General features: G+C 40.8%; 1 long non-coding RNA gene across 1 annotated transcript; it reads left to right on the top strand.

Moving 5' to 3' along the window:
• Positions 1-3,448: 3,448 nt before the first annotated feature.
• Positions 3,449-7,110, top strand: LOC120521811. The gene is made up of 3 exons (XR_005632195.1): positions 3,449-3,505; positions 3,844-3,917; positions 7,085-7,110. It is a non-coding gene; the product is annotated as an uncharacterized LOC120521811 (long non-coding RNA).
• Positions 7,111-19,373: the final 12,263 nt, after the last annotated feature.

Here is a 19,373-nt window from a genome sequence, read left to right as displayed (position 1 = left end):
GATGGGTGTGATGTGCTCGCTGCTGCTGGTTCAAGTGAGGACTCTTACAGCTGAATTTTGAATTAGCTGGAGCTGTGATATAAGATTAGAAGGGGCACCTGCCAGGAGAGAGTTACAATAATCGATGCGGGATGTGATAAAATCATGGACAAGTTTCTCAGCATTAAAGAAGGAGAGAAAGGAGCAAACATCGTACATGTTACGGAGGTGAAAGTAAGAAAGTTTTTTAATGTTATTTATGTGAGCGGAATAAGAAAGGGAGGAATCAAAAATGACACCAAGATTCTTTACAGTAGAAGCAGGTCTAATGAGCTCACTGCCAAGATGGACTGGGAAGGAGCTCATTTTATTAAGTTGAGCTTTAGTCCCAATTTGCAGGAGTTCAGTTTTGTTACAATTTAATTTTAAAGAGTTCTGCTCCATCCAGGTTTTAATTTCACTAAGGTAGGTTGTGAGCTGAGAAAGCTCTGATGAAGTTCCACTTTTAACATTGAAATAGAGTTGAGTATCATCTGCATAAAAATGATAACCCAGTCCATAGCTACGAATAATATGGCCGAGGGGAAGCATATAAATACAGAAGAGAAGAGGGCCGAGGACAGAGCCCTGAGGAGCTCCATGTGTGACTGGCGCTGAGCTGGATCTGCTGTTACCAAGACTAACAAACTCTTGTCTATCAGTCAGATAGGACTTGAACCACTGGAGGGCAGTGCCAGAGATACCCAGCATGTTCTCCATTCTAGACAGTAGAATGTCATGTCTGACCTGAGTGTCAAATGCTGCACTGACGTCTAACAGAATTAATATGCTGGTTTGTCCAGAGTCTGCTGCCATAAGCAAATCACTGGTTACCCGTAGCAGAGCAGTTTCACAGCTGTGCTGCACCCTGAAACCAGACTGAAAGGGTGCCATCATGTAAGTAGTTACAACTTACATAAATATCTGCAGGTCCCAGACATTACCCTGCTCTGTGTTTCTTATATGAAGGATTAAATGTGTTTCTTCAGGATGGAAATGACTTGAGCTTTAACAGGCGAGATTTAGAAATTCTATTCTTTGTTACGCACTTGAGGGCACACGTGTTCCAAATCTACCACCTTAGCTTCAAGAGAAGAAGTGTTTTCCATTGTGGTGTAATTTAAAGTAGAGATTAAAAGATCAAATTGATTGTGATGAGTCCCTCTATAACCTCACTCACGACAGAAAGATCAGTGAAGGAACTGACAGAAATCCTCCAGCAGCACATCCTCTGATTCTACTCATCTGAAAGCTCTTACAGCTCTGAGTGATTTCTCCTCGGCGTCACCTGGAGAGTCAGATATCTGAAAAGTAAAAACAAACATACAATGAAACTTTAGAAATTGGAAAATTGAACTTCAGACAAACTACTGTTTAAAAGTAAGGAGAAGAAATTTACCAACAGGAAACCTGCAAAAAATAAGATTTTACAGACAAATTTCAGTACAAAAGATCAGAACTCACAGAAGCCATCATCATCAAGCACAGGCACAACAGAACCAGCAGGGTGGCGAGTCTCATCATCATGGTGGTGGTGGTGCTGACGTCGAGATGTCTGTTTAGGACAGCAGCAACACCGCCTTGTATATCTGATCAGGTGGGGTGGGCCAGTTTTACACGGTGGTCATGACATCTTCTGGATGGGAAAGCAAATTCAAATCAGATCTCATTTGTCATTGAAGAAGAAAAAGAAGAAACTGCAATCAAATCACAAGCCCTAAAGGTCAAGTGTCCAGCTTTAAATAGCCTGTGTGGTCAGAAAAAAATTACAAATTCTTGCATCAGATGATTGTCTAATAATTCAGCACAGGAAACATTCTGTTCATAAGTCACCGTGTTAAACCTAAAGACCATCAGTTGTAATGTAATGTAAGCCTGAAATGTTTTACCCAAACACAATGGAAAAGCAGAATAAAATGCCATAGTATTCATATCGTAACATAGCCCCCCTTATGTGGCACTGACTGAACAAGCCATCAGGTTTGAGGGGAAAGTGAGCCTGAAAACTCAACAGCAGCTGAGGGGACCTGAGCCTCAGAGGAACAAACCAACAAATGACCTTCCAGACCAAAACCCTTCTGATGCACAAGGTCCTCCACCATTGAAGCCCACTGGTAGACTCAGCAATGCTTTGGATTTCATTTTCTGTCAATTCAATTCTTTATTTCTTTCTGATGCTCTTCATTCAGTGCAGACACAGAGCTCAGTGACAAGTGACAAGTAAAATACGAATACTAACTTTACAAATGACTGATTACATAAAGAGCACAAATAAAGACTCTGATCTGTTTAAACAAAGTCATTTGAAACTGATGACCATAACTGGAGTCCATCACTATCAGTCCATTAATTCATTGCTGAACGACACTTAAAGGGGGCATTCACTGCTGGGACCCTGATGGTGTCACGGCCCTCTTTCTTGATTTATGTAACATGTCACATCCCCCAAAGTCTTACACTACATGACCAACTCTGCGCTAAATTTTAAGCCACAGAAAGTATGCACTGCCGAGGATTGTGGTGGTCTGTTTAAGTCATCGTGATGTGTGGTGAGAATCTACAAAGAGATACAAAAGAAAAAGAAAATGGAAAAATGAAGGGAGAAGGAGAGAGAGAAAGAAAAAGAGAGGGGATCATAGTGGGAGGAAAGGAACTGACTGGGACAGCAAGCAGTGACATTGATGAAGTTGAACTTAAGAAGCAAAGTGAATCACAGCCAAGGAATGGACACCACGACAAGCTCACTCCATTTATGATTTATTATTGTTTTTCTTATTTTCAGTTTTTTTAAAAAATATTCTTTTCTAAAAAATAATAAAATGATTTCAATTTAATAAAAAAGCATGAATCTAAATGAAATTCATTTAATTTAGTCTTTAATCAATGACACAAAAACAAATCTGTGAATAATAATTAAAAAGAGATTTAACGTTTGGTGTTCAGCCTTCTTTTATTATTTGATTTTACTTTGGCTGAGAATTTTCATTTTGCCGCTCTACTTGTTTTATTAACTGGGATCTGTTTGGCCATCAGCAGCTATTGGATGAACAACAGAAAATATACAAAGCGTACAAAATGAAATAACCTCTGACATGAAAGTCGACTTTTAGGTTTAACTCTGTGACTCTTCAACAGAATGTTTCTTACTCATAATAATTACACACTCGTCTGATGTCAGAATTTGTCATTTCCTTCTGAACGCACAGCCTATAGAAAGCTGAACACCTGAACTTCAGGGCTTGTGATTTGGTTGACGTTTTCTGTACTTCATCTTCTTCCATTGCAAACGAGGTCTGATATGAATTGACTTTCCACCCCATAAGACGTCATGACCACCGTGTAAAACTGAGCCGCGCCCGCCTGATCTGCAATATAAGGAGGTGCTGCTGCTGACCTGAACAGACGTCTGAGCGTCAGCACCACCGTCATGATGAGATTCACCACCCTGCTGGTTCTGCTGTGCCTGAGCTCGATGGTGATGGCCTCTGTGAGTTCTGACTTATGACATTTACAGTTAGGTCCATAAATATTTGGACAGAGACAACTTTTTTCTAATTTTGGTTCTGTACATTACCACAATGAATTTTAAATGAAACAACTCAGATGCAGTTGAAGTGCAGACTTTCAGCTTTAATTCAGTGGGGTGAAGTTGTCTCTGTCCAAATATTTATGGCCCTAACTGTATACACAAATACGTCTACAAAATCTTTTTTTTGCAGGATCCCTGTTAATAATTTTCTTCCCTGTTACTTTTAAACAGCAGTTCCCCTGAATTCTGTTTTCTACTTCCTAAAGTCTCCTCAGACTCTGATTCTTATTTTTCAGATTTCGGACTTTCCAGCTGACTCGTTTGGTGAATCGCCTTCAACCATAAAAGCTGTGAGAGCTGGTGAGGTGAGGTGAGTAGAATCAGAGGATGTGCTGCTGAAGAATTTCTGTCAATTCCGTCTCTGGTCCATCTGTCATGTGAGAGACAATCAGGGGATTCATCACAAACAATTTAATCTCTTAAATCTCGACTGTAAATGAAAATAAACTAATATCCATTTTCTCACTCAAAGCTAAGGTAGTAGCTTTAGAACAAGTGTGCTGTCAAATGCCAGATAAAACACAGGAGTTCTAAACCTCGCCAGTTAAAGCTGAATTCATACAAGGATTTTTTATCTGCAAGTCCCGGACGTTAACTTGTGCTTTGTATGTCACCATCTTCTTTATTAAGCATAGTTATAAAGAAATTGTTGTCATGTTCTATATAACCAGTAGGGGGTACCACTGAGCCCCAAACACCAGATCCAATAACGTCTAATCCAATCACAGGTTCAAATAATGGATATTTTTACTCCAATAAGCACTAAACACAATGAAACTCAGCCAACACCAAACAAACAGTAAACCTTCTCCTCTTCTTCCTCCTCCAGCTGAGTGTTGCCCACAGGGTTTCATGGGAAGTGCAGCCTTGTCAGAGTTGGGAGGCAGTGGTCTCCTTTTATACCGGACCCAGCACAGCTTCTCATTACCCAGCATGACTTGTGGGGAGTTCTTCTGAGTTGTTTAGGATCCTGGGTGGTCCTCCACTGACAGTGCAGCCTTACGGCACCTGGGAAACCCCGAGAGGGATGCACATCAAGAAAATCCCCTTCCCATGAACCCCTGGCACCTTCCACTTTAAGTCATGCCATTGTCCAGCAGGATGCCTGCCTGTCCTCTGTGTCACTCACACCTAGCAGGTTGGCTCACTTTTGATATCACGTAGTTGTTTATTTATTTCTTTATTTTCATTTTAGTATTGTGTTGTGCGTAAACATCGCCATGTCGTGTACAGCAATACTGCCAATCGTGTAACGCACATTGCACAACATTTTCTTTGTCATTGTTCTGTGTATATAAAACACTGAAGTGCACTTGATTTACAATCTGAGTTTTTAGTCAAATTTATTTAAATCTTTCATTTTTGCTTAGCAGTACATGAACCTAAAAGGCACTTCATTGAACAAAGTGGTGTTTGAACTTTACTGCTCTGTTTTCTCAAATTTGCATGTTTAGGTTTTTATTACCCATTTATGACCCAAGCCTGACTCTTTAGTGTTCTTTATCTGTTTGTTCCTTTATTTTTTAGATTGTGACTGTATTTACAGCCATGTTTATAATTAATTTCATTACATAAATCATTTTACAATAATGATTCTATTATTTTCATCCAAATGTTCTTAATCTCCTAAGGACATTAATTCTTTTTTATCTAATCTTGATCTACATCAAATCACAAAGCAAGCAGATTCTTTACTTGATACCCCAGTTCCTCCACAATAGTCACATTTAGCCCACCCTGCCATGAATAACAGCAAACGTCCTGAACGTGAGAATTCTGTCTAAACATTGAGGAGCATTTGGAGAGCAGACATCCAGCCATGAACTTCAGATACTTCACTCGTCCACTGCCAGCTCTCACCACCATCTGGCCTGAACATGAGGTCACTTTACTGTTGACACATGGCAGGGGTCTTACATCGTGATGATTGTTGTCCTGGCCCAACTGAGTCAGCAGGTAGACCTCTTCTCTTCTCTATAAGTCATTTTTTATTATTGTTAAAAATGAGGCTTGACGTGAGCAAGTAACAATGAGATTTAATGATGAAGTGAGCCTTGTGTGCCCACACAGTCATAAGAGGGTCTCAGCACACCAGCCTGTGGAGTGCCAGTACTGGGGGTCAGCTTGGAGGATGTGACGCTGCCATTCACACATGCTGAGGTCTGTTGGTTAGGAAGTCCAAAACCCAACTGCAGTGGCACTGAGTCCTAAAGTGATGAGTTTGGTCATCAGGTCTGCCCGTCCAGCAGAATTAAATGCTGAGCTGTGGTCAGTAAACACGACTCTGACAGAACAGCAGGGCTTTGGACTTCAATCCCAATACTGACATGTTGTGTCACTTCACCTGCCGGTGCTCCACGTGGAAATACAAAAGAAATGAAACAAATTGGATCATAAATGTTGAAAGTCACCTTAGATAAAGGAGTGAGCCAAACAATAAGTTTAGAGGAGACTTGTGTTCACACCGAGACGACACAAACGACTGTCAGCATTTGATAAGTGATTTGCGCTCGATGTCCTGATTTGTTCTGATGTGAGGACCCCCTTGATCAGGCCCTCCTCGGGGTCTCCAAGGTGTTTTATTGTCTTCTAACTGTGAACATTTCAGGAGCTGCTTGAACCTTTAAAATGCCTTCCCCTTTGTTGTCTTTATCAGGAGCCCTGGTGGTCTCTTACAAGTAACGATTCTTGTCTCCAGTCGTCTTTCTTCACATCCTCGGTGTCCGTGTTTGTGTTAATATAAACTGCTTCTGTCTCAGCCCCTTTTTGTGTCTCTTTCACTTTTTCCTTTTGTTAAATACGCGTATATACAGTATACAGTGCAGTGGTCCGGAGCAGAGGGGGTCTCAGAGCAGGGCTTGAGCTTTGAAGGGGTTTTTAAGTTTGGATTTAATGGCTGTTTTGGTGTTCAATCCACTGTTATAAGGTTAGTGTTTTGTTATGTGTGAATTTCTCATGTTGATGTCTTTAACTTTAAAATAATAAAAAGCTAATCATGCAAAAAAAAAATCAATTTTTTCAGTTGAAAGTTCATTTCCATCACCAAGCCTTTAACATACTTATTGAGAATTAGAGGACCATTGAATAGCTGAAGTTCATAAAGTGTGTGTGTGTGGACAGCCGTGGTGTTGAGGGCACTGAAATAGACAGCCTGAGCCTCCATACTGTGATGGGCACAGCAAGACGGTAAGTGGGGTCTGATGGAAGGAGGCTTTAATGGCAGCCTGCCCTCTAAATGGTGTTGACACGCAGAGGAGTCTTTAGCACGAGGTGGCAGGACTCTGTGATGGACAATTTTCATTTTGTTTAGATAAGGAGCAGGCTGTGAAATGTGGTGAATTATGTGGTGAGAATAAAAATGAGATTATTTACTGTGCCAGCGATCAGACAACTAGAAATCATCTTCTCAAGGGACAGACGAGACAGACAGGGATGGAAATGCACTCCTAATTTGTCATCTACGTTGAATCCTTACAGGGGATACATGACATTAGGAGGAGGAGGAGGAGGAGGAGGAGGAATATGGACCATAATGAAGGATGATCTTTCAGGAATTGGTAAATTGGTAAGCATATGTGAGCTGAAGAGCAAATGATTGTCTTAATGGAGGGCTAATTAGATTACATCATATTAGATAAGATTATTTTATTTGCCCCAAAGTGGAAATTAAAATATTATAGAACTTCAACAATATATATACTCAACACACACACACACACACACACACACACAGCAGCCTCTTTATTAGGTACACCTGTTCATCTGTTTGTTAACACAAATATCTAATCAGCCAATCACATGGCAGCAACTCAATGCATTTCAGCCTGTAGACACTGTCAAGATGACCTGCTGAAGCACAAACTGATCACCAGAATGATGAAGAATGGTGACTGAAGTGACTTTGAACCTGGCCTGGTTGTTGATGCTAAACAAGCTGGACTGAGTATTTCAGTATCTGCTGATCTACTGGGATTTTAACACACAGCCATCTCTAGGGTTTATAGAGAATGGTCCAAAAAGGGGAAAATATCCAGTGAGTGACAGTTCTCTGGGCAAAAATGTCTTATTGGTGCCAGTGGTCAGAGGAGAATGGCCAGACTGATTTGAGTTGATAGAAAGGCAACAGGAACTCAAATAAGCACTCGCTACATCTCAGGTAGGACCACACCGAGTGCCATTCCTGTCAGCTAAGAACAGAGAACTGATGCTACAATACGCATGGGTTCACCAAAACTGGAAAATAGAAGGTTATAAAAATGCTGCCTTGTCTGATGAGTCTCTATTTCTGCTGTGACATTTGGATGGTAAAATCAAAACATTGGTGACAACAACATGAAAGCAGGGATCAATCCTGCATTGTATCAACTGTTCAGGCTGCTGCTGGTGCTGGTGTGATGGTGTGAGGGATATTTTCTTGGCACACTTCAGGCTCCTCAGTACCAACTGAGCCTCATTTAAATGCCACAGCCTACTTGAGTGTTGTTACTGACCATGTCCATCCTTTTATGAGCACAGTGTCCCTATCTTATGATGGCTCCTTCCAGTCGGATAACCCGCCATGTCACAAAGCTCAGATCATCTCAAATTGGTTTCTTGAACATGACAACGAGTTCAATGGACTCAAATGGCCTCCATAGTCCCCAGATCTCAATCCAGTAGAGCACCTTAGGAATATGTTAGAATGGGAGATTTGCATCTTGAATGTTCAAATGACAAATTCACAGCAACTGTGTGATGCTGTCGTGTCAAAATGGAGCACAATCTCTGAGGAGTGTTTCCAGCACCTTGTTGAATCTACACCATGAAGAATTCCAGCAGTTCTGAAGGCTAAATGGAATGAACCCGATACTAGCAAGGTATACCTAATAAAGTGGCCAGTTAATGTGTGTGTGTGTGTGTATATAAGACATATAATACATATATAAAACATATATATATATATATTTTAAAAAACACATCAAAACATCTGGATTGGATAACAGAGAGCTGCTGCTGTCAATAACAGGGTTCAAGGTGACAGTAACTTGTGTTTCAGCCATGAGAATATTTGAGAATCCCACAGGTGTGACGTGAGGTGACATGGAGATGGAGTTTCGTTATTGAAAACTTGCCTGTACTTTCATTGTAATATCAATACAAGTCCTGTTTAAATTTAGTCTGACATAAGGTGAGTCCTTGTTCAGGACTGTAATGTTACCCCCACCTGTATTTGTCACCTCCACCAGCTGTTTGGTCAGACGCTGCTCAAGGCCTTCACTCTCCTCACTTTCTATTAATTCATGAGGTCACAGAGCATCAAAAAAGTCATCTTTGAAAGTTCAAGGTCTCTGATTTCTTGTACTCATTTGACCAGATGTCTCCTTCTCTTGTAGGCCAAAAGGACCAAACCTGACCAATCGCTGCCAAGAAAGAAGTCAAAGAATGTCTATTAGTTTAAAATAAAACCAAACACATTGCAGCAAACTAGTTGGCTCCTTGTCACCTTGTCTGATTGTCCATCTTTGATTGTCTACTTGATTTCTGTTCTCTTTGGTGACCTTCAAAATAGCAGACTTGGTGCTATGAAAAGCTCTGAACCTGACTGGAGTGACTTCATTAGATTATCATTACCAAGGAAAGACAGCAGCTGTGAAAAAACAAACTTTGCAAGAATTTAGAGAGGAATCACAATTTAGAGATAAGACAGAAAGAAACTCGGGTCAAGTCCATGTTTTTAAGCTCAGGCTGACCACTGCACGTTTAAAGGATGTAGGGACAGTAGCAATGGCAGATCAACAATAACATGAAAAGTCTCTCAGAAGAGACGAGCTGGAATGACATCAAGAGGGGAGGATGTGGGCTTCATAGTGGGCACAGTTTGGGGAAGAAAGTGAAGACCAACAGAGTCAGACAGTAAAGACAAGTCGGGGACAACAAAGGAACTGAGGCAGGTGGTGTGAGAGAAGATCTCATCTCATCAGTTTTATTAGTAAAAATTCAAAAACTCCTCACATGTATGAGTGCCTACAGTACAACTAAGTGTGTCGGAGTACGGAGTGTAACTTATTGTGCTGAACAGAACTCTAGACATCTGATCATTGGTAGAAATATCACACAAGGGTTTTGTCTCGGCTAATTTGACAGCCTGCTGGAATTCAGACAGACGGGTTTTCAGAATCTCCTAAGATGTCTGTCATTTATCTTTTTCCATCTACGCTCTGTTTTCCTACACTTCATTCTAAGAGACTGCATGGAGTTGTTAAACCGGTGATGGCCTTTAGATATGAAGTGTCTGATTTTCACAAGAACAACAGAATCAAGTGTGGATCTGCATGTAGAATTACGAGGACAGAGTAACCGATTGTGTGGCACAGAACTAACAACAGAAGAGTTTACAGAAATATCAGAACAAATATATTTAGTGTAGGAGTTTATAGCATGAAGGCTGCTTCTTGAGACCCCAGGAATGACAATTTGAGAAGGTGCCACAGCACTGAGTATGGCTGACATTTGATCAGAGAGACAGACATCTTCATTATTAATATCACTGATAGACAAACTAGATTATAAGATAAGATCAGACGTATGACCACGGACATGAGTAGGACTTTTTACAAACTAAACAAGATTAAGAGAATCAAATAATTAAATAAACTCTGTGATTAATGGCTCTGAAATACAACAAACTGAATGTTCAAATCACCTAAGGTCAGCATTTTATCAGACACAGTCATGACCAGCGACAATGAAATCTTTACATCATTTAGGAGGTCATATACAAGAGCGACAAGCACTGCACCTCTTAATTTAGCTTTTAACAATTGTATCTCAAAAGTTAATTATGTTTCAGTGGGAAGTGAGCGATATATAAGAACATTTCTAAAAACATTTGTCATTCTGTCCCCCACTACCAATAACCCTTGGCATACTAACAAAGCTACAGTCAGCAGTTGAACGTTCTAACAGAGGTCTTAACTCACCAACAGCCAGCCAGGTCCCTGTTAAAAATAAAAAGTCCAGGAGGCACAATAGCGTCATTTTAACTAAAAGTCTTGTCTTGTCATGTATGTGTTTGTGAGACTATCAAATATCACAGGCCGCTCTCAAAAATGACTTCAATTCTACTACCAGCCACAAAAAGGGTTGGCGTAGTCAGCAAGATTCAAATGCTGCTGATGTGGCATACAAGTGGACCTCATTCAGTACAAATCACTAGCAACGAGCAAATTGAGTTCTGTGAAAACAGCAACAACTGAGCAGACAATTGAGATGTCAGTAAAGATGAGCAAATCATTTAAAGTCAGTGGGAGATAAACAAGGATGGCACAGTGAAGGATAATAATCAGACTACAGGATACAAAATGGTCACCAAACAAACAGCAAGTCATGGGGATTGTGTGCCATGTAACAGAATGTCACTTCTTAATAGTAGAGATGTGACAAATGTGGTAATTAGGTGACTCTGTCAGCCATTAATCAGTCAGACATTTGGCGGAGGTAAAAAGAAGCAGATCAGTGAGGATGAGCGGACCTGACTGTGTAAAATGCAACTGTGGAGAGAATGTAGAATATGTGTTATAATAGTAAACTGGAGGAGCTCGCCCAGGTGTCCATCACAGAGATCATAAACACCAGTAGAGGTAGTGATAGGTGAGCAATGGTCACATGTTAGCCCAAGGTAAAAACTGCACACCATCCATGGGAATGAAGGCCAAGGCTGAGGTGGTAGACAAGGATGAGGAGTCCTAACAGGGCACATCTAAACTAACACTCAGAAAGAGGGAATAACGGGGGATTTAATTAATAGCAACACTGGCACTCAGGTTTCAGTGCATCAGATCCTGGCCAAAGTGCTAGTGCACTCATTTATTGTAAGAAGAGCACATGCAGCAGGCGCTAAAACAAGAAGGAATGACATTCCAACACAACATCCATATTAATGATGACAGTATGTTGAAAGGGACGCCACAAAGAGATCTGGCAGATTGAAATGTCTTGGAATGACCTGAAGTGGGCTCTGCACATCCTGACCATAATCAAGATGGCTCATTAACTCCTTTCATTTCCTTGGATTTCTCCATTTATGACCAGCAGCTTGTAAAGGTGCCCAGTGTACTCCATCCTCTGTAGCTGCTTATCATCCTGGTATGGCACCTGTTCAGCCCAGAGCCAGTGGGCACTACAGAGCATAGTGAAGAGGGTACAAAATATTGACAATCACAGCTGCCTGTTGTTCAGGACATAAGAGGAAGGCACACAGTTGTATTGTAGACATCAGCCATTGTGCACAGTCACCGCTCTCTCACCTCAGCTCTGTTAGATGGTACAGGACCATCAGCACTGGCAGCAGGTTCAGGGACAGGCGACTTACCATCTGCTCACATTTACAGGTGTTGAAGGCTTTGTCTGTTGTTTATATTCTTTTGATATCCTCTTTAATTTTTTAAGAATATTGTGATTCTGTGCAATTCACCATACAATAGTAATCCGATATCTCATTTAAAATTCATCTTTAACACCATCTCCATGATGTGTGGAGAGCTGTTCAGTAAGTCAGATAACCCAACATGCAGTCGTCACTTGAAGATACTGAAGCATCCAAAGGGCTAACAGACACTCGACAGTCTTATGTAAGGACAACGTGAATACATTTTCATAAATTCTAAAGAAGCTTTTAGCAGTTCCTCAGATGGTTATTTTGATTACTTATAATTTTAGGTAGAACTGGGCCTCCTATTCCCACTTTTCTATTATGGGTAGATTGGGATTTTTCATGCTGAATCAGATAAAATGACGAGTGAGTAGTGTGGTGTAAAATATCATAGCAGTTTTTCCCCTACACAAGGAATTCTACTCCAAACAGGCCTGTAAGTAATTAGGAGTAATGGTGATTCTAAAACTCTGTGACAGACAAAAAAAAATGTTTTCTTAGTACGGCCTAAGGACAGTCCTGAAACATGTTATAGTGCCTGAGTCGAGTGCCAATATGGAGTCTTTTACGAGGCTCTTTTAGGTAGCTGTCCTTAAGAGAACCCCTCACTGTTGTCTCACTAAGGAGAATTCAATTGGCAGGCTTGTCATTTTTGTTGGCTACTCCACTGCAGGCTCTGAAGCTGCTCATTTACATGAAGGAATGTCTGTTCATGGTGATGTAGACTCATCTCCAGACTGATGTAACTTGTCAGCACCGATACACGGCTCTCCCCTCAAAGTCTCAGTCGACAACATCTTGAAACCATGCATTAGCTCTTCAAAATGGTCGAGTGGACTTCATTTTCATTGTGATCATGTGAAAGGTGGCCATGCCACATCAGCAGGGGTCTTGAATGCTTTGTTGTCTGGTGGCACAGCATTGGTTTTTAATGCTGCGCTTCTGTACGTTAATCCATCCATTATATGTGGGCAGGTGAACATCACTGTGTTGAGCTGTCCTGGTCTCTCAAATGTCCTCTTACACTGAACTAAAAGTGCAAATGGTGTTCCAGGTCCAGATCTTAGCTTTGTGGTTCATCCTTCATGACTGCACTGTAAGGCCTCAATGATATGCCAAATGCCTTTGCAGCCACTGTGGTTTCTCTAATACATCTGCTTTCTCTCTGGGTCAGGGAGTTCCATCATGCAGGACTGTGATCCTCAGACTGAGATGCCATCTTCCAGGAGCTCTCGAATATATACCGTCCTGGCCAGAAGAAGTGAGGTCTTGGTGGCCATGGCCATGTGTTCTGTTACAACTTGTTAAAGATGTTAATTTTATTACGATTTGCAGTTTAGCTCCATCTGGTGTGCATATCTGGTATTTTCCCTATCATCCCCTTGCTTCCTGTCATGTGACGTAATCAGGAAGTTAGTTTCGATTCTGGAAGGCTGCTGTTCCTGTGCATGGAAGCTCACCAGTCACAGTCCTTTGTCATCTGCCGACATCTTCATATTCGTGATATCATCGTCCACATGTATTACTTTACTTTAAAGTTATCTTTCCTTTAGTACATATTAGCAGACAGAAGTTACTCCTTTAGAGGTTTATTTGTGTATAATGGCACAGTAATTTACATTTGAATGACATGTTTGTTGTTTAATTTAAAGTCACTTAGTGCTTTGTATCTTTATTCTCCCTTTTAGTTTCAATAAACCTGTGGACAAAGAAAAAACAGTCTATAGAGTTTTGGATAAAGAAAGGTGTTCACTGGCCTGTCAAAGTACGTCGTCTGTGTGGACGCCAGGACAGTGAAAGGATGGCTTTACAGCAGAAAGATAGTGCTGTGTATTTTGAGCACAAATCACGGAAGAAAAGAAGTCACTAAAACCAGGTCGTGTGCTGAGGGTCTTGTGAGACGCTCGAGAAGATCTACTGAAGCAGCTGCTGCTATAAAAACAACAACATTTATTTATAAAGACCACTTTCATACAAATGGTGTAGCTCATTGTGATTTACAAGATGAAGAAAGAAAGAAAGGTTTCTGTGAAATAAAAATCAAATTAGACAACACTAAGTAACAAAGAATAAAGTAAAGTCACATGGCCAAAAGGATAGAGAAGATAGACTGGAGAAAAACACAAAATCTGCAGGGGCTCAAAGGCCAAGAGACCACCCAGCCCTCACTGGGCATTCTACTTAATATAAATGATCTCAATCAGTCCTCATGGCTTTCAGGCTTGATGTGAAAGAACTTGATGATGATGGTCATGTGGACCTCTGGCTTTCAATCCATTAAAGGAGGGACTGCTTGGTGCCCTGATCAGGTGGTGGTGGTGCAGATCACCACAACAGAAAACCGGAAAAAGAACAGCAGAGAATAGTAGGGGTTAGTATGGATTGTGGGGCCTTGATAAAATAATAATTCAATGCACAAATAGTTTAACATGCTAAAATGTAGCTATGTAGATAGCCAAGGTAAAGTATAAAGTAAAGTTTTTTAAAGTGCCCCAACATATTAGCCTGGTGAATTTCTGTTGGTCAACTATTCCAGATTTTAGGTGCCTAACAGCAGAAGGCCACCTCACCACTTCTTTTAAGTTTAGCTCTTGGAATTCTAAGCAGACTCTCATTTGAAGATCTAAGGTTACGATTTGCAGTTTAAGGTGACAGGCATATTGAAATATAAGATGGAGCAGATTATTTAAAGCATTGTAAACCATAAGCAGCAATTTAAAGTCAATTCTAAATGGCGAAGGTAGTGACATTAAAACCTTAGTTAAGATTCTAACAGCTGCATTCTGTACCAGTTGTAGTCGAATGATGTGTTTTTTATGTGGTCCTGAGAGGAGTGAGTTACAGTCGACTGAAAAGAAAAGTGTGAACTAATTTTACAGCGACATGCAAAGTTATAAGAGATCTAACTTTTACTATATTCCTGAAGTGAAAAAATGCTGTCCTAGTAATCTGATTAATATGTGATTTAAAATTTAGGTCTGAGTCAATAATTAACCCTAAATTCTTTACCTCTGTCTTGATGTTTAAGCCTAATGGATCAAGTTTATTTCTAAAACCCTCACCATATCCATATTTGCCAATTTTTTATATTTCTTTTATCTCGCGTGGTCTCATTTTGATAAAACCCATTTGTTTCACCAACCAAACTGAGAACGTTCAACGCCTCATAAATATTTCTAACCTTTTTCTTTCTTCAGTTACATTGTTACAATGTTGGAGGAAACCTCGCCTTAGTACACAATAAAGAAGCCAACCAATTTATAACAACCCTGATTTCCAGAGCCGACATGTCAAACCCTCACACTTGGCTTGGGGCCACTGAGGTAAACCTTAAAACCTTCTTTATTTATTTTAATGGACCATCCAGGTGCTGTTCTGCTCAGCGATGTTTCCTCACATCTGATTAAGACCTAAGAAGTGTAGAATTCTCAGTCACTCAGATTTCTGGGACATTTTCCCAGTTTAAGTTGTTTTCTCCCACAGCCTAAAGACAGGCTGCTGTGCTGATTGATAACTCTCCATTTTTCTTGACTATTTTGCCTTATTTTTGTTATAATACTACAGCTATGATAGGCAATAACAGTCAATAACCCTGAAGTTAAAATGATGTGCACAAAACCAAGTACTTGTTGCCTAAACGTTTTAAAATAACTTTACAACTGATGTAAAACTATATGTGTGTATAATCGACCCACACTTGCCTCTCACTGTACATCTCCATTGTTTTGTGGACACCTGGGTCTTTTCCACTTTTGTTTGATGGCTCACTTGAAAAGGTTCTTGACATTCTGCCGCTGAAGCCTCTTATAATTCCTGTTTCTTGTCCTCATTTTAACTCATGTGTCTCAGGCCTTTCAGTTTAGTATTTGGTTTGAATGTTTCCCAAGTTTTTTGCCAGTGCTATTGCTCGTGTTCCACATTTCTTGCTTACTTCTAACTGCCTCATCATCCACTTCATGTTGCTGTTAGCTTAATGGCATTTGTCATTTTTAATTATGGACCCTCAACTTTTGTCTGTTATATTTACACTTACATTTCTACCCTTACATCCTCCCATGTTTGGCCACTCATTCACCTACATGTCCTAAAGAGGGTCCCATTGGCCACATGTCCATGTAAACAATCCAGATACCTGCACTCCATCATCATTTGTGGAATTCCTAAGTGCCCTAAAGAGATGAACTTCCTCCAAGGTCTGATCACAGACGTCACTCAATATGCCAAGCTTGATGAGCCTTCTGTGGGAGTGACACAGCAGCAGAGCTGTCAATGCCCTGATCACCTCAGCAGGCTCCTTGTGTGTTGTCTTGTTCCCCACCCTATCACACAAAGTGACCCCAGCTACTCTGTCCATGAGCTCATTTCATCCACACAGCACTTAGTTTTGGTCACCCAAGGTTGAGTTATTTGAAAAAAGTCTCCTGGGATTTTTGTGCTCCACACACTCAGATCTTCATCTTTGTTTTTTTCTACCGATGTCTTTACCGTATGCATTGTTCACTTTTGTTTCCATCATCTTTGTTTGCGTTTTCACCTGTTGCTTCTTGTTTCATTTTGTTTCACTTTTATAGCAATCATTCTCTTCATATTTTTTCATATACTTATAAAATGTTAGGACTTCATAAACCATAACATGAACACTTTCAAGCATATTTATGTACAAATGTGGACAAATTTGTTGGTCCCCTTACCACAAGTTTTATATGCCACCTGAAACGGGTAGAAGTGAAAAGCAATTGTCATCTGTGTACCTGAATGCCTTTGAGATGTCATCAAATAAAGCAAAGCAAGTGAGACAAGAGATCAAGTATTGCTGATATAGCAGTGCTACATGATTAACATCGTCTTAAATTGTATTGTGCTGAGTCGCATCTTTTCTTATTGTTGTCCTGTTTACATGATCTTTGTGTGTCTGTGTAAATATTGTCCCCTGCAAACAAAGGGGGAAGGATAATGCCGTGGAACCGTGGCCCCTCATAATAGTTTGTCCTGTCAAACTCATCATTTGAATCTGGGTCAGTACTATTTAAAGATAAGGAGGGAAGGAGAGATGAGACCTGTTTTGTTTCCACACCGACAACTCATCACAAAGCCAAGAAAAGAACAACGATTTGAATCGCCACCACATTCTCCTGCTTGCTGCTTTTTAAGTCAGACTGGACAATTTCACCAATACAACGGAAAAACCCCGGGGTTCCAGATCACACAGAGACACAAAGGATCAAGAACAGTGAGACTGTTTTGTGTCATTTGGGAGAGGAGCAAGCCATTGTCATTGTCTGTATATAGTCACCGTAGGACACTTTTACAACTGAACCAGGTTCACTACCATTACTCATCCTCCATTTAAGCTTTGGACTTTTGTAGGTATTTTGTGTTCCCTGTGTGTCATTTTGCTTCATGTTCAGTGTGGGGGCCTATCCTTGTCTTGAGACTTATCTGGCTTTGTTCTCCGGACATCTGAGTTGTCTGCGTCTTTGCTTAACCTGTGGACCGGTAGGATATTTATTTGGTTTGTGTTTGTTTTGGTCCCTCCTGTCGCTCGCTATCCAACCTGCGATGGGCCTGCTTCAGTACTCAGCTGCCGAGCTACTCCGACTCTGCTTTCACCTGTCCGAGCCTCCGCTGACTGTTCTACATCTCCACCCAGACATCGTATTCCTCCCCCGTCGGAGATACATCCACCATGGGTCCTGCCCGAGTATCCAAGCTGAGAGTCCGAAAATAATAAACCCCACATGGTCCAGTCCTCGACGTCCTCCACATAATTTAGGCAGAGTGGCTGACCACAGTGTGTTAGCCAGCATAGCCCACTCACCTAACACCATTGCTAAATGCAATAACGCCGTTGTTAACTTCAGTCTGCTGAACATCCACTCACTCATGAGTAAGGGGCCTCTCATCCACGATCTCCTCACTGGAATTTTTCTGTCAAACAGAGACATGGCAACTGTTATACTACATGTTTCTTTATGTCACTATATCTGGACAATACTGTTATGAGTTTTATTCACATGTGCATGTTAACTGTGGCACACAGGGCTCAGCAGTTAGAATTGCTAGCCAAGCATTGGATTAGATAGCCAGAGACAACTGGAGGCTTGTATAGTCAGCTTAAACACAGGTTAGGGTATTTCTGTCCTCTATCAGCACAAATCTTCTTTCCTTACTGGGAGAATGAGAATCGGCATGTAAGCACTATGATATTTCTGTATTTTGTGGGAGAGGAATTCAGCCCTTGTTTGGAGACAGAGAAGACCAGCAAATGAAGCAAGAACCATATAAAAGGTCTGGACAGTGGCCAGACCCTTAGAGGCTGTATCGACACAAAGGTGTTGAAAAACCTCCCAGCGTAGGGACAGAGAAAATGGCTGACTGTGTTGATCCAGATTCCCACCTGGATAAAAGTCTGTCCATATGCCTCCCGTCTGTAACCGTGTAAAACGTTAGTAAATGTAAGCTAAAAGATATTTTGTCTCATGTGATTCTTGTACGCCGTAATCACTATGGGAGGGATATCGCCTTTTCTGGTATATTATGATATTTTTTAATTATTTAATAAGCCACAATATTAAAAGAACACATTTCCAAGAGAGCTAATGCCTCTGCAGGAAACAGCAACAACCCCATGACCTTTCCCAACCTAACGAATTCCCTCCCCTGGGGTTTGTTTACATCTCTCAACCCCATGGCTCTAGCCGAGTTGGAGGTCTTGCGTTAATGTAGCGTTAGAAATGAAAAGTCTTGCCGTTGTCTGTTCCTGCCTTCAGTTCTTATGAATCTCTTTTATGTCAATTAACAGTAGAATTAACAGAGCCAATGAAAAAACTTGTAATTCTGGCCTACCTTAAATCCCTTCACACCTCTCCGTCAGCCTCTTTTGTCTTCTAAATGTGTCGATAAGCCCAAGCAGCAAGCAGCCTTATACCACCCCCCCAATCGCCTCAGAACGGCCAAGAAGTTCTCCCAGTTCCTGCCTTGATTTATTATCTGGGAGTGAGCTACTCAGAATTGTAATAACTTGATGTGCGTTTTGTGTCTAAACAATCTATGTAAACAAATGTTATTCATGTTTTAGTAATAAATGACAAAATGTACACATGAACTATATAATATGTAAAGGCTGATGGCCAAATATCAAATAAACACTTCCGTAAAAAGGGCAACTACAATAAGACAGCTTCCGTGTTACAGCTGTTACAGCTGTCAATTTACAATCCAAAGGTCGTGAGTTCGAAAACTGCTCCCTTACAAAAATAAAAAAATAAAAATTCAAGTGACGGTGAGATACGAAGAAGGCAGATTCACCAGCGTTTGTGTGTCAGCTTGTCGGAGAAATTCCAGTTCCATTGTCTC

The sequence above is a fragment of the Polypterus senegalus genome, chromosome 2 (genome assembly GCF_016835505.1).
Source record: "Polypterus senegalus isolate Bchr_013 chromosome 2, ASM1683550v1, whole genome shotgun sequence".
In the NCBI taxonomy this organism is placed as follows: domain Eukaryota; kingdom Metazoa; phylum Chordata; class Cladistia; order Polypteriformes; family Polypteridae; genus Polypterus; species Polypterus senegalus.
This window is presented reverse-complemented; position numbering and strand designations above follow the sequence as displayed.